The sequence below is a fragment of the Schistosoma mansoni genome (genome assembly GCF_000237925.1).
Source record: "Schistosoma mansoni, WGS project CABG00000000 data, chromosome 1 unplaced supercontig 0034, strain Puerto Rico, whole genome shotgun sequence".
Taxonomy (NCBI): Eukaryota; Metazoa; Platyhelminthes; class Trematoda; order Strigeidida; family Schistosomatidae; genus Schistosoma; species Schistosoma mansoni.
In genome coordinates, this window is record NW_017385988.1 from 1,044,754 (window position 1) to 1,055,190 (window position 10,437).

Genomic DNA, 10,437 nt, shown 5'->3' on the forward strand with positions numbered 1-10,437 from the left:
AAAGCTGTGATTTTATACACTAAGTAACTGAATAATTAAGCTTCATGTTAGTGATGTAGATAAGACTACAAGAGAGACTTAAAAAAAGGAAAACAACATTTATTAGTCTAAATTCAATTTCATTTGAAATAAAATGTAATCTTAAGTGCCAGACGGCTCTTCTACCGCATACTCAACAACAAATACAGGAGATGACCAATGTATCAACAGCCTCAGCAGCAGTAGGTCTCAATGTGCACAAAGGGAAAAGCGAGATTCTCCGATACAATACAGCATGCACCAATCAAATTACAGTTGACGGAAAAGCTCTGGAGGATGTGAAAACCTTTACATATCTGGGCGGCATCATTGATAAACACGATGGATCTGATGTAGATGTGAAGGCATGGATCAGTAAAGCAAGAGCAGCATATTTACAACTGAAGAATATCTGGAACTCAAAACAACTGTCAACCAACACCAAGATCAGAATTTTCAATACAAATGTCAAGACAATTCTACTATATGGGGTGGAAACTTGGAGAACTACATGAGCCATCATCCAGGAGATACAAGTGTTTATTAACAGTTGTCTACGCAAAATACTTCGGATCCGTTGGATAGATACTATCAGCAACAAGTTATTGTGGGAGATAACAAACCAGACTTCATCCAGTGGAGGAAAAAATCAGAAAGAAGCACTGGAAGTGGAGTGGACACATATTGAGGAAATCACCAAACTGCGTCACAAAGCAAGCCCTCACTTAGAATCCTAAAAGCCAAAAGAAAGGAGGAAGACACAAGGACAAATTGGGCAGAGAAATGCAGACAGACATGAGAAGAATGAACAAAAGTTGGATAAAACTATAAAGAAAGGCGCATGACAGAGTGAGTGGTTTGGAGAATGCTGGTCGGCAGCCTATGCTCCATCGGGAATAACAGGCGTAAGTAAGTATGTAGGTTAAACGTCAGATTATTATCCAAACAGTTAGCACCAATACCCTTTCATAATTAATGGAAAAGTTAAAAAACGAATTATTTTGTAAAATAATATATTTTAAACACAAAGTTTTTTTTTCTAACATAATTTAATTCATGTTAAATTATCTTCAAACAGAATGATAACCGTTACTATGGCTGATTTAAGTGTATCATTTTCACAGTCTACGTATAACTGCTTGATCATAGTCTTTGGTTAAAATCTTTTCAATTTTCAAATTCTGAAAGGAAATAAATAAATAAATAAACAAGATTTTTTAATTAAATGACTAGTTACTAGTAATTCGGTTAAGTGATCTGGTGCGAGACTGGTAGGTCCTGGGTTTGAATCTCGCAAATGCGGGATCGTGGATGTGCACTGCTGAGGAGTCCCATAATAGGACGAAACGGCTATCCAGTGCTTCCAGGTCTCTCATGGTGTTCTAGCTTCAATTGATTCATGGTTTCAACTATGAAAATACTAAATTCTTCACGAAACCCTTTCTGATCTACTATTATTTCATCAATTTAAGTAGTTATTAGAAATCTTTATCTTTTTTCTGATATTCAATCAAAAATGTAACTGGTCAGTCTCTTATTGGCATATGTGCATACTGTGAGTATTGCCTCGATATTGTCTTCATTCACACGCATTATAAGCAAAGATGGGCAGTGGGTAGTAGTGGAATCCACGGCGCACGTTTCGTCCTATTTGGGACTCGTCAGTGGGAAGATTCAAAAAAACCATACTAAGTGAATTTAAACTTCACCCCATTGCACAATCAGGTGGCTATCAGGACTCAGTAGCTGAGTGGATAACGCGATGGCCATTTGAAGCGAAAGGTACTGGGTTGGAGTCCCAGAGTGAATATCAACTCTGAGATGCAGGTACATCCAGCTGACGAGTCCCGAATAGAACGAAACGTGCATCCTGGATTCCACTGCCAACCACTATCCATCTTTGCTTACAATTTTATAAATAAAATATAATTTTTTGTTGGTTATTGCATAGTATAATGGGTTGTTTTCAATTATTTTTTATTGTAATCATTTAGTAATCAGTTATTCTTCTGTTAATTTAACCATTTCATACTCATTTCATCACAAGCATTATTCTACTTTCATGAAATAACAATAAGCTTTATTCAATACTATATTTTTCGTACAATATAGAATTCTTAACACGAAGTACTTCAGCAAGTTTCCGTTCCTTATTTCTTGATTGATATTGACGATAAATATTGAGTGATTACCAGTTAGATGTTAATAGTTCAGGAGTCGAGATCTGAATAATGTCTATTCTCTTTAATGCATATTGCTAGCCACAATAATGTCTCTGAATATACTTTGTTGTAACTTGCTGTTCTTTTACTGAAGTTTAGTCAACATAACTATATGAAGTTATACGATTTATATCATAGATTGACATTAGTTAAGCGACTATTGAAAGACTATTGAAAGTACTGAATATCACTTTTGTCTTAGCATGGGATTACTCAGAAGTATCCACCTACTATCCTATAGAGAATTGAATCTGAAACTCTCCGGTCCCCGAAAAAGTGATTCACCTTTAGAGCATTGAGTTGTGTTAGGATGGCTCGTTGGTAAACTTAAGGTAGCTTCTAGAAGCCCAGAAAGAGCTGAAGACATTCCATCCAATCACCGCTAGAGGAAAATTCTAGAAATTTGACGTGTGGCTCTCCTATTGGTTGAATAAGAAGGCCCCTCCGTATGTGCCTATTGGCTGTCCGAAATGATGATTTATTTTCAGCCAAAAACTATAAATACATGAGATTTTTGTACTATAATTGACAATGTTTTTTAGGAATAACATTCCTACTTACTAGTCATCTACCTTCCGATTTTGCGACTTGGAAGGGTTCTAGCATTCGAGTGCTCAAGTATTACGCGACATACTAAGAATCTAAGTTCAAGATATAACAAGTTGATATTTCAATAAATTCAATATCTAACTTGAATTAATTCACGAAATCAATTCATTTGTGTATATTGATGTCTAGTCTTTTTTGAATATGTAGCAAAAATTCTATTATCTACTTCAAATATTAGCTAATAAGTGTAGTTACCTATTGTGGTATTGTATTGTACGAACACTGAGGTGAGGAAAATCAACTTATCGTTTAATGCAAAATTATAGAGTATCTTCATAAAATATGAAAACCATTTCTTTTAATACTTCATTTACATATCTTCCATCAATTGTCCCTTACAAATTTCATTATTCTTTCATTCCTCTTACTATTACAATTACTCCCTCTGTTTACATTCCTGTTCTCTTCAATTCCATCTTTTCAACCTTGTTCTGTCAGACATTATACTTATGATTAATGTGATATACTACTTATGTCTGTCTACATAAATAGCATACACCGCAGTATTATAATTACTAACATTGATCTGAAACAGATATTTGTATTCTGAGTTTTTTTAAAAAAAAATTCATTTCAAGAATATAGCAATCAAAGATGTTAAAAGTGTGGACCTAATATATTAATACAGATAAACTATTGACAATTATTCAAACATATTCTATCTGTAAGCAAAGACGGACAGTGGCTAGCAGTGGAATCCAGGATGCGCGTTATTTGGGACTCGTCAGATGGATGTACCTGCATCCTAGAGTTGATGTTCACTCTGAGACTCGAACGCAGTACCTTTCACTTCAAAGGAACATCACATTATCCACTTAGCTACTGAGTCCTGATAGCCTTAACTCACTTGATATTGTTTGTTTGAATCTTCCCATTGATTTTTATGACTGCAGTTGATCAGTCTCTTATTGGCATACGTGCATAGGACGAAACGCGTGTATTCCACTGCTAGCCACTCACTATCCATCTTTGCTTAGAATAATTATACAATTCTTTAAAAAAAAAAAACAAATTATTGATTTTCTTACTAAACATTCAATAAAGTGTTTCCTCATCAATTTCAACCGTCTACAAGTTGATCTATAAATCAATTAATTAATCAATCAAAAGAGATCATATTTCTTAAGTGAATACTTGACGGCATCATTTAAGAATTTTCCATCTTTATCATCTTTGATTTTCAAATTTTTCGGAAGTTTTCCTTTCCTATATAAATGTATAGGTATGTATAACATAACACTTCAATATGTAATACATTTGTTTACGATGGATTCCTTTGATATGTTTATCTGTTTTCATTTTTGTGTCCATTATTAACTTATGATGATTATTCTCTTCAGACATTTGTTTAATTAGTCCTTGTGATGATATAATAAACACAGTAAATGATCTGGATTGTCAGTTGAAACTTTGGTAAATCTATGTATAGCTTGAAAGTATGTTATATCCAAAAAGTGTTTGAAGTATAAAGTATATGAGAGAATCTGGAAGAGAGAAGAATAAAAGAAAAAGTGAAGCGGTTACTTAGTAAGGACGTTGAATTCAATGACACCGAATAATGAAACTAATTGATAATGGTTAGTAGTAAAACAAGTGTGGGATTTAGACAATCTGGTAACATGAATCAGAAGACGGTTGTCAAGAAGAGCTGAGGTTATTTTGTTTTATGTGGTAACGAATCAAGTTTTTCCTAAAAGAGTAACCTCGATGATACTTTTTCAATATATATTTCTTCTGGTTAGCGTTTTTTTAGCGAGTTGGTTTTCTACGGGATGGGGTCGCTAACTCCATGCCCAACACTCCTCCTTTACCCGGGCTTGGGACTGGCAGTAGCCCCCGGAGGAGCTACAGGCGGAGTTATATTTTTCCTCAGTAACCTTTCTTATCATAAAATTGATAGTCATTTTTAGTTTATTAATTTTATTCTGTCCCCTTTTCACTGAGAATTAATCTATACACTAAGATGGTTTATTTTGGTTTTTAACTTCTATTTGGAATATAAAGTTATCCTAAAAGTTCTGCCAAATTCTAATTTTCTGAATTCTTCATGTCTCCGTTGTTTTTCTCTTTCCAAATTTATTTCATTGTATTATACTCCTTCAATAACATCTTCAAACCCTAATCTTTCACATTACTGCTTATACTCTTACTACTTCTACCACTATAGGATTTGAATCGACAACTGCATCTCTGTGTTAATGTGATATGGCAACTCAAACTGTTGTACGCACGTACGAAGTTCTACGTTGTGAATGACTGACTGATTGAAAAGTCCCATCACCTCTATAACATATTATTGTGTAGATTTTTAACAGTGAAATGCTGGTGCTCATTAATTGCCGTTTTTTCGAGTCCGCCACAAAACCCGAAAATATTAGAAAAGCCTCAATTCCTTTGTAATTAGTAATTACTATAAGCCCATATAACAGTAATAAATTTAGATTTTATATAAGTAACAAGTAACAGTTGAAGAACATATGGAACTTATAACAACTGTCAACTAACTTCAAAGTGAGAATCTTCAATACGAACGTCAAGACAGTCAGCCCTACTGTACGGAGCTGAAACGTGGAGAACTACTACATCCATCGTCAAGAAGGTACAAGTATTTATAAACAGTTGTTTACGCAAAATACTCAACATTCACTGGTCGGATACTATCAGCAACAGCGTTTTATGGGAGAGGACAGAGTTGCTTCTAGCTGAAGAGAAAATTAGGAGAAGACGTTGGAAGTGGATAGGACATACATAAAGGAAATCACCAAATTGCATCATGAGGCAATCCCTAACTTGGAATGGTGAAGGGGAGAGAAAAAGAGGAAGGCCAAAAACATATTACGCCGGGAAATAGAATCAGATATGAAAAGGATGAATAACAACTGGAAAGAACTGGAAAGGAAGGCTCAGGACAGAGTTGGATGGAGAATGCTGGTGAGCGGCCTATGCTTGTCCACGAGGGGTAACAGACGTAATTAAGTAAGTAACAAGATTAGTAGTTTAAATATTTGATCAGTGCACTCTTCGATCGTTTAACAACAAACAAAAGTCCTGCTATCATGTTCTCGATGTTATTTCAATTCTAGCAATCAAATCGCCAAATAGTCACTTATTTAAGTCACTTAATACCTCAGTGCACTGAATTGTGACCGAATTGTAATTGACTTGAAAATTTTTTATCAGTACTAAAGTGAAAGTGGTATGAAATTGGTCATTACTGAGTAATTAATTAGTATAAACATCTTATTATAACAAGAATTCAGTCGAAGCTTGTATAACTTCATAGTATATTCTTCAACCACGATGGTAATGGATGGTACTGGTTTCAGAGGGAATATTATTTTCCCGATAATTTCAATCCTACTATCTTAAAAGCATACTAAATTAAACGAAATCTCAGGATATCATTAATGTCGTCTCTGTTCAGTTAACATCAGATATGATTCTTTTCAATATGGTTTTCATATCGAAGACATTTCCAAATTAGATTGGGATCATTCAACGTTACAGATTATATGATACTCAACTAAGATTTACTACTTATTTCTCTGACAATGTTGGGGTAATCCAGAAAACTTCTCGCAAAAGACAAGAAAGGCTCAGAAGACAATAAGAAACATTTTATCCAATCAGCGTTCATTAGAAGTTTTGCTAGAAACATCACGAAAGTGAAAAGTCACATGTAGAGTTTCTGATTGGTTGATTACTATACTGCTACTATGCTTAGTATCATTCCAGATTTTTTGGGAAAACCAAAGGACTTTTAAAGTACCATGAAACCCTATATTTTCTGTACATGAATGAACCTTTGGAGTAAAGTGCTTCTTGCCTATTTTGCGCCTTTTCTCACATGTTCGAGTCCCGGTGTAGATTTAGCTTGGGGGTTAGGAGACTAGCTTAGAATCTGAGTGCAGCATTCAATTAGCAAGACTTATCAGACAACTCTAAAGAATTTACATAAATTTACAACTCAGGAAAAAATTTCAATTGTATTAACATCTATATCTTTCTATCTAAATTAGTTAGGTGGAATTGAAAGCTGGTGTCAAAATTACTGAAGGCCACAGAAAATAGAGAAGGTTTTATTCAAGTCATTCAACAAAACGTCAACATACTGAAAAATCCCAAGCCACCAGCCAATCAGAAAAATGATAACCAAGTAACAGGTCAGAGGTCATGTAAAGGAAAGATAACATCAAAATATAAATAATAAAACAAATTTTAGTAACAACCAATGACATTTCTATAGCTTAATTAGGTAGCCCCTTATGATGAAGTTTTGTTAACTCATCCCTTCTTGTATTTGTACCCATAATAGCCTCATAATTGAACCATTTATTTGATGAAACGGATCACGAATAGAGAGAGTCTCAAGGTAGATCTAGAGTTAAATAAAAGTTAGCCACCTGACGAATAGGATTTACCAATGATTTTTTGTAGGATGATAAGTAATAGTTCCTCAGTGAGAAATCTAAGCTCTGGAAATACACACAGAGAGCGTTAATGAAAAGTTGGTAATGTCAAGAAAGTAATGTTGCCGTGAAAGATAACAAAACGTTGGTTCAAATCTATTACAATATTTCTTCAACAGTGACGCTAAGTGAGGTCATCAAGAGTAATCTACTCAAATTTAGAGTGAGAAACATAGGTAGAAATAAATAGATCATAAAAACAATGCAAATTGGCTTGAATATGTAAAGCACCAATGATAATAGAAGTATTCACAAAGCTGGTCTAAGAAATCTTCCTCGACAATCAGGTTACGTGTGATATTTTTGAACTGGGAAACAGGATTTTTTCTAAAAATCGCTTAACGGAAAACAATATAAATATTAAGAATTTATAAACCTTAAACCATGGGGTACTCAAGTGTCAATTACACTGTTGGAAAAAGTAAACGAAGTGATAGTAAGTCATTCGACCAGGGGAATAAGAACAAAATTGTAGCACTTACTATCTATCAGAAAACACTACCCCAATATGTTAACCAAGAATATCGGAAATTAACAAACGAACATTAGGTGTTATATATCACAAGTAGACAAATCATTCAAGGTAAAAGGAGTTTCAATGTGTAGCTGATACGAAAAACTAAAAGATGAATGTAATGCAGAATTATGTCATAGATAGAGAACCAAACGAATACGTAATAGTAATGTTATCGGATAGGACGAGTAGTCAGCCAAACAAATAGTCGAGAATAACTCAAACTACTAAATAATTATAAGTAGTATAACATTATAGAAAAAAGAGAGCTGTCAAGGAAAGCGGAAGATGGCGTAACACAGTGTATTACAAGAAGAAATTACTCCCAAAAATATAATTTCTACATCTAGTTTTATTCACGTCTGATTTATAATAAGGATATATATTTTGATAGTTAGATTTCATTAAATATCTGGACGGTATATTCCACTGATGTCTGTCATGATCGTTTCACAATTATTCATTGTAAGTGGATGTGTTGTTCAGTTGTGTAGTTCCGTTGAAAATCCCTGTTTTCATTCTTATAACTCTTTCGTATTGATACTTTACTTATATAACAACAATAATGGTGGTAGGTGTTAGTCATTTAAATATCTCAGTTACCTAAGATTATATGCAAGATACTAGATTAAAATAACAATCGTTTGGTAAGGTTGTGAATATTTATTAACTAAGCTTGTTGGGACATCATCTTAATGAGCAATGTTTGATGGGATAATAGTAGGTTGGAAGAAAAATAGGGGTGGCCAAACCAAGATATGGCACCAATACATGAAGTAATTAACTATTGGATTTAGCTGTGTTAGTAGGTACAGATTATTCGTCTGGAGTTCTCGTGATTATCATAAACACTCGTTGAGTAATGAGTAACATAGCTCAGAATCAGTCTTGATAGGGCAGGTACATTGGCTCCTTAGAGCTCGAGTTCTGAAATTATTTTTTAATTTGTATTCCGGGAATCTATTTTTTTTCTCGATTTATATTGTCTATACCATCAGCAACAACCCATAATCGGAGAGAACAAAATGGCTTTCAATTGAGGAGGAAATTAACAAAAGACGATGGAGGTGGATAGAACATACATTGTGGAAATCATGAAAATGCATCAAGAGACAAGCGCTGAGGTGGAATCCTGAAAGGAAAATGAAAAGAAGAAGACCGAAGGACATACTGCGGCGTGAATTGGAGGCAGACATCAAAAGAATGAATAGAAACTGGAAAGAACTGGAAAGCATTGCCCAGGACAGAGTTAGATGAAGAATGCTGATGAGCGGCCTATGCTACTCTACGAGGGGTAACAGGTGTAAGAAAGGAAGTAATACCTAAAGTTTCCTACTATTATCATTTCTACTGCCCTGATGTTTGTCTTGATCATTTCATCTCCCCGTCTCGATATGGTGTGACTGCTTGAACCAGCTCATATAAATGTAGAACTCTACATTTTATATTACAAGCTGTTTGTCTATCACTTATTCTAAGTAATATTTCAATGAATGAAAACTATATGGATAATTTGAGACTGGTTAATCAATATCATTCCATTTTCTCTACAAAACTTGACAATTAAATCATTCAACACTCATTATTCAAGACTATCAAAAACATCCCTCTGAAGAGCTATCCCACTAACTCATGATGTGCTCAAATTAATTCATTGATAACATTTAGTGAATAGTGATAGTTTAAGAAAAATAATTGTCAAGACTAATAGTATAAAATGAAATAAGAATATACTTACTCAAACAGTATAATGAATTACATTTAAATTAATTACTTTGGCTGTTGCTAAGTTACCGAACTCGAGGTTGACCTTATACTTATTAGTTTAAATAACTATTCGTATTCATTGTTCAATAGATTTTTGATAAGATAAATGATTAGAAAGTTAATGTAGATTGGGACAGTAAAAAATTGATATCAGGGAACTTTGGATATTATACATGGGGTTGAGGGTGTAAATTCATGGGGAGTTTATACTAGTACGAAATAGCTCTGTACTAGTTCATGGCTTTCAATGGTGGTCTAACTAAGACTAGATCGTAATTTGAAACTGTGAAAACTCGACAATCTCTGTAAATCCGCTTATACTAGTATGTTAACTTGTTAAAGTATTTATAAAAAAGTAATAGAAAAGGTCAACCTAAACGATAATGAATATAAGAGAGAAAATAAGAATTTGAGAAAACGCTCATCAAATCGCTTCTTATACTAAAAAGTGAATTCAGAGTTATCAGGGAATTCATTAGCATATACTGTTTACGAATATATATGAGTGATCCGAATTATTTACATGACTCAGTACCACTATCAAGTCTGTTGTAGAGATATCAACTCATTCAAGACATTGGTGAAATGGTTGCTCAACTTCGTGGATTGGTTGAAGTTAGACATTAACACTGTTGGATACCGGCCAGCTAAATGGTCTATCGGTTAAGTGCTCTGGCACGAGACTGGTAAGTTCTGGGTTCGAATCTCGCGAGTGCGGGATCGTGGGTGCGCACTGTTGAGGAGTCCCATAATAGGACGAAACGGCCTTCCAGTACTTCTAGGCTTTCCATGATGGTCTAGCGTCAATTGACTCATGATTTTGACTATGAAACTACAA

At 34.2% G+C, this 10,437-nt stretch overlaps 1 non-coding gene across 1 annotated transcript; it reads left to right on the forward strand.

The window, feature by feature from the left end:
* Positions 1-1,755: 1,755 nt before the first annotated feature.
* Smp_tRNA_01863_Pseudo_???.1.1 lies at positions 1,756-1,827 on the forward strand. Its single transcript has one exon. It is a non-coding gene (tRNA).
* The last annotated feature ends 8,610 nt before the right edge of the window (positions 1,828-10,437 follow it).